General features: G+C 64.6%; 1 protein-coding gene across 1 annotated transcript in view; it reads left to right on the top strand.

Annotated features, from left to right (window-relative positions):
* Positions 1 to 4,353: 4,353 nt before the first annotated feature.
* Positions 4,354 to 4,846, top strand: part of GPR35 (G protein-coupled receptor 35) — a 9,676-nt gene continuing 9,183 nt past the window's right edge. The window contains exon 1 of the mRNA XM_014589107.2: positions 4,354 to 4,625. The gene's annotated coding sequence lies outside the window, so the exon portion shown is untranslated. The remainder of the gene's footprint in view (positions 4,626 to 4,846) is intronic.

The raw sequence follows: 4,846 nt of genomic DNA, 5'->3' as shown, positions 1-4,846 counted from the left end.
CCCGTGGGTGGAAAAGCAGGCGGGGCCAGGCTGCCTGCGCCCTGTCCTCCACACCAGCCCCGCGGGGTTGCTGAAGCCCTTCCTAGACTCCCGCTTGGACTCTCTCTTCAAGTCTTGCCGTGCTCTTCCTTGAAGGGCAGAGACGCAGAGGGGCTGAGAGGCGGCGTCTAACCAGGTCTTTTTTTCCTTTTTCTTTTTAGAGAGATTTTTGTTATAGGGCATGTGCGCTCACCAGAGAGACAGAGACAGAGAGACAGAAAGCAAGAAATCACCCCGTAGGGGGATGTCCACACCGAGATCCCTTCTCCATTCTCTTCTCAGGATTTTGGGCATGTATGCACACGTGCCCGGCATGAGTTTAAGCCGCCAGGTGTGGGACTCCAGCTGCTGCTGACTGCGTGGGAGTCCAGCGACGTGAATGGTACGTGATTGCTGGCCCACGACAGGGCCTTCTTTAAAGAAGCTTTTTATTCATGCCTGAGAGCACGTGTGTGTGTGAGAGTGCAAGCGAGTGCCGCTTGTCCGGGCGTCACGCTGTAGTACCCGCCCCCAGCTCCCGTTCTGAGGATAGGCGCCCCTTGCCAGTCCAGCACGAAGTCGATCAGGGCACAGCGAACCCTGGTCAGCAGGGTCAGCCCCGCCTCCGCCCGCCCCGGCCCCTGCCGACCCTCACAGAGCCAGGGTTTTACTGCCATGCTATCACCCGGCCCTGCTCCATGCTTCCCTGCTGCACACGCCTTCTCACTCAGCCACGTTTGCCGAAAGTATGCACATACGCGCACATGTACACATGCACACGCGTGCACACGCATACATGTGTGAGTCCTAGCGGGGGCTCAGAGGCTGCAGAGTGACTTGCTGAGGGAGGGACCCCCCCAGCCGAGGAGGGACTTCAGGTAAGGAGAAGTGGCCTCCGGAAGAGAAGAGGCTAAGACTTTGGGAAGGCTTCCTGGAGGAGGGCTCCTGGTGACCTTGGAGGGAGCAGATGGGGCTGGGGCGGAGGGATTCAGAGCAGTGCTGGTGGGTGGGGCGTCCTTCAGTGTTAGGGAGCTTCTCACCGGGTACAGCCAGAGTCTGCCCCTGGTGGCTCCCTCGGGGACAGACACTGCCTGCTGCCTGGGGACAGGCCTTGGCCTCCACTGCCACTGCCTATGGCCCCATCGCTGGCTGCCATGCTTGGGGCCTCACTTGTGCAGGAAGAGGAGGCCTGGACCGCAGGGAGCCCTGCCCGGCGGGGCCACCCAGGGGCAGGGGCCAGCCTGATGGAGGCACCCTCAGGCTGAAGTTGCAGCTCTCGCAGCTGCCGCCCTGGCCCCACGTCCTGCCACCCCTGGGCACTACGCCCGTCCACGTACTGACGGGCTTTGACCTCTGGGCCCTCTCAGCCACACATCCGACTTCCTCGCTTCTGCACATGGTTTATTCTGGTCGCCCCACACTCACACAAGCAGGGAGCTGGGGCAGAGCAGCCCGTGTCCCTGTCACCCAGGCCTCCCGCCACACCTGCTCCTCTGGAGCGCCACCCCCATTGGAGTCTTCCAGGCAGACCCCGGACCCCCACATCTCAGCCACAGCTCCTCAGTGTGCGTTTCTGGCTGGTGAGCCTTTGTGAGGGTCCACCCAGAGCACCCCCACCTCCTCACCCCGTCGGTCCCCGCTGTCAGCCCTCGCCCCCTTAGAGGTCTTTCCCAGGTGGCTCTGTGCACTCAGGTCTGAACTAGGCCCGTGCCTGCTGACCTCCGCTCTGGCTGTGTCGTGTTCACGCCTGTGGTCGGCAGAGGTCTCCATGCTGGGGTCTGCAGAGGCACGGTGGCCTCTCCTGGGCTGAGGCTGGGGGACAGCCAGCTAACTGGCCAGCGATGCCTGGGAGACGGGGAAGAGGAGGACCAGTAGGAGCTGGTGACAGGACGTCAAGGGACACCAGAGCCAGGGAGAGTCTCCTGAGTGGCTGGCCCAGGCAGGGAAGGAGTAGGTGGAGGCAGGAGATGTGGGGGGCTGTGGAGGGGCTGGTCTGAGTGCCGCGGGGCCTCGAGGCAGCCTTGGCCGGCAAGGCGGAGGAGGCAGTTTCTCAGGAGGCAGGGGATGGAGGAAGGCCAGGGGCGGAGGAGCGGCTGCTGTGCCAGGTGGGAGGAGGGCGCAGAGCAAGGTCCATCTCTTCTGCTGGCGTCCCTGTGCCCCAAGCCCCTCCCCTCTGAGGCAGTGGCAGTAGAGGGCAGGGCCCCATGGCTGGACCAGAGGGAGGAGAAGAGGTTTCCTGGCAGGATGGCCACGTGCAGACCTGGGTCTCAGGGAGGGAACAGAAAGTGCTGACGAGCCGTCGGGAGCCCGTGAGAACAGAGGCGTGGGTTCTAGTCGGCCTCGGCAGCCTGGGCCCGGGAGGGCACAGAGCACCCGGTCAGCCCTGGCCTCACTGCTGGGCAGAGCCTCCCCAGGGTGGGACGGAACAGGGGCTAATGGAGCGTTCACCCGATCAGGGCAGGTGTGAATGGCAGGGTGGGTGTGGGCAGTCAGGGCAAAGGCGTCTGCACGGGCCTGGGGTGCACAGATTCCAGGGCCCCAGCCCTCTCTGCAAGTGGCCACAGGGGCCTGGGCCCGATCACAGGGTTCCTTGGCCTGGGTGTCTGTGTGACTGAGTCCCCGAGGTCTGAGGTCTGAGCCCCGTGACCCTCCTCAGGACAAGGCAGGACAGAGGCCTGTGGAGTTGAGGGGTCCCGGGCAGTACTCCCACCCCATCATGCTGTGCCTGGCAGGGGAACCTCAGACTGCCCGGCAGAGGACAGCGTGGGCACAGGGAGGCCTGGGGGCCAGGTGCCCACCCACCTTGGTTTAAGCGGGGCCACTAATTTGGGCCAAGAACTGTGCTCCCCTCGGGGGTGAGCCGCTGCGCTGTCCCCGCCAGGCGGCCTTGACACTTATGTGACCCTGTCGCTGCCAGACAGGGAACGTGGCAGAGCAGGTGAGTGGTCCCACAGCAGGGATCGGAGTGCAGAAGGGGCCTTTTTTTTTTTTAAAGCTTTTTAGTATCTGCTGTCAGGTGCGTGCACTTGGTAGAGACAAGGGGAGAGGAAAAATGAGAAAGCACCCCGATTGGATGATCACCCCACAGTCCCTTCTCCCGGGAACTTGGGCACGTAGCTGTGCCTGGCTTGTTTTCTGGGCCACTGGGGCTGGTCTCGTGCTGCGCAGTCGGCAGTGTGGGACCCAAGGGCCTTACCCACCGTGCCCCTGGCTGGCCCGGGGGCCTTCTAATTGCTGGGAAGTTCTGTGACAAATTGGTGGGAAGGTGCGGCTGTGGGCTGGAAGGCTGAGAGCCCAGGACAGACGGGAAAATGGAGAGCTGCAGCAGGCCGCAAGAGCCGGAGCAGGCAGACGGGGCAGGGCCCGCCTCCAGGGTGGGGCACAGGCTCCAGGCAGGGAGGGCTGGGAGCCCCTTCCCAGGGCTGGGCTGTGAGGGCTCCCCCAGGGCTGTCTGCCCTCCGTGTGTAATGCCACCAGGGAGGCTGGACCAGGGTCCTCTGTGGGGGGGTGGAGCTGGGGGGCCTGTTCCCTCTGGACCCCACCAGAGGTGGAGAAAACATGACCGGAAACACCCCGCCCTGCAGGTGAGCTTGAGGCTGAGGTGGCCAGTAGGGATGAGACTACTGCTGAGCCCAGAGGGCAGACCCGAGGGCCAGAGTGGGGAGGCTGGGGAGCAGGGTAGTGAGATAGGCCGAGCACCCCACTGGAAGGAAGGGCCGGGAGTGGACCTGGGTCTGAGGGGCCAGACAGAGGAGAAGGGCCAAGGCCAAGCCAGGGCTTCCTTGGGTCGCTCGGGGCAGAGAGTCCCACTCTGAGCCGGAGGCGTGGGTGCTGGTCTTCCCAGCAGTGACCCCGAGCCAGCTCTCCTCCGACTCAGTTCACACCTCTCTCTATAGGATGGGAAGGGCTAGGTGAGGTTCCCAGGCTCCGCATAGTCTCTGAGACACCGTGGCCACAGGTTAGCAAAAAGGCCCATGCCCTCAGGGTGGGGCACAGGAAGGGCAGTACAGCCTGGGCGGCTCGCCCCACTGGGAGCTTAAGCAGACGCTGCCCAGGGGATGCCCCAAGAGCCTGCAGGGTATGCGTTGGGGGCGTCCTAGGCCAGGCCCCGGAAGGTCTGAGAAGGAGCAGGGCGGAGCGCAGCAAGGAGGGCCCGTCTGGTCTCCCACCTGCGGGCACGTGTGGCGACCTGCCAGGACGGGCTTGGTGTGTGTGACGGAGCCCGCAGAGCCTGCCTGCCGAGTCAGCCGGGAGCAGGGGAGGCGCCCACTTGAGGCGGCCAGGGAGGGGTGAGACCGCAGTCACTGGGGTGGTGGGGGTGGGGGTAGCCCTGGGAAGGCTGGCCTCACTTTCCAGAGATGACAGGGCGGAGGCAGCTAGGGACAGGAAACAGGGAGCCTCACTTTTGCTCTCGGGCTGGTTCTCTGCGGTACTTGCCCCTACTTCTTCCCCAGAAATTCCCCGCCCCTGGCTGGGTTGATGCTGCTGCAGCCCCGACCCCGGCCCTGGAGTCGTCATCCTGCCTGCACGCCTTACCCGGCAGTCCAGGCCGTTCCCTGCCGGCTCAGAGGTGCTGGCGGCTCAGCGTGGGGCTGAGGACACCACAGGTCAGCGCCATCCCCCTGGGGCTCTGCCTGTGATGGGGGTCCTGGGCAGGAGGGAGTGATGGGCTCAGAGCAAGACCTTGCTATGCTGAGGTTTCTCAGAGCCCAGGGGACGCTGTAATGGTGTCTGAGAGCGGGGTGTGGCTCTGGGGGGGCTCAGCGAGGGGAGGCTGTGATGGGGCTCAGCGTGGGGAGGCCGTGGTGGGGCTCAGCGAGGGGAGGCC

The sequence above is a fragment of the Tupaia chinensis genome, unplaced genomic scaffold (assembly GCF_000334495.1).
Source record: "Tupaia chinensis unplaced genomic scaffold, TupChi_1.0 Scaffold000332_1, whole genome shotgun sequence".
NCBI lineage: Eukaryota > Metazoa > Chordata > Mammalia > Scandentia > Tupaiidae > Tupaia > Tupaia belangeri.
Note: the sequence above shows the minus strand (reverse complement) of the source record. Positions and strands in the feature narration are given on the sequence as shown.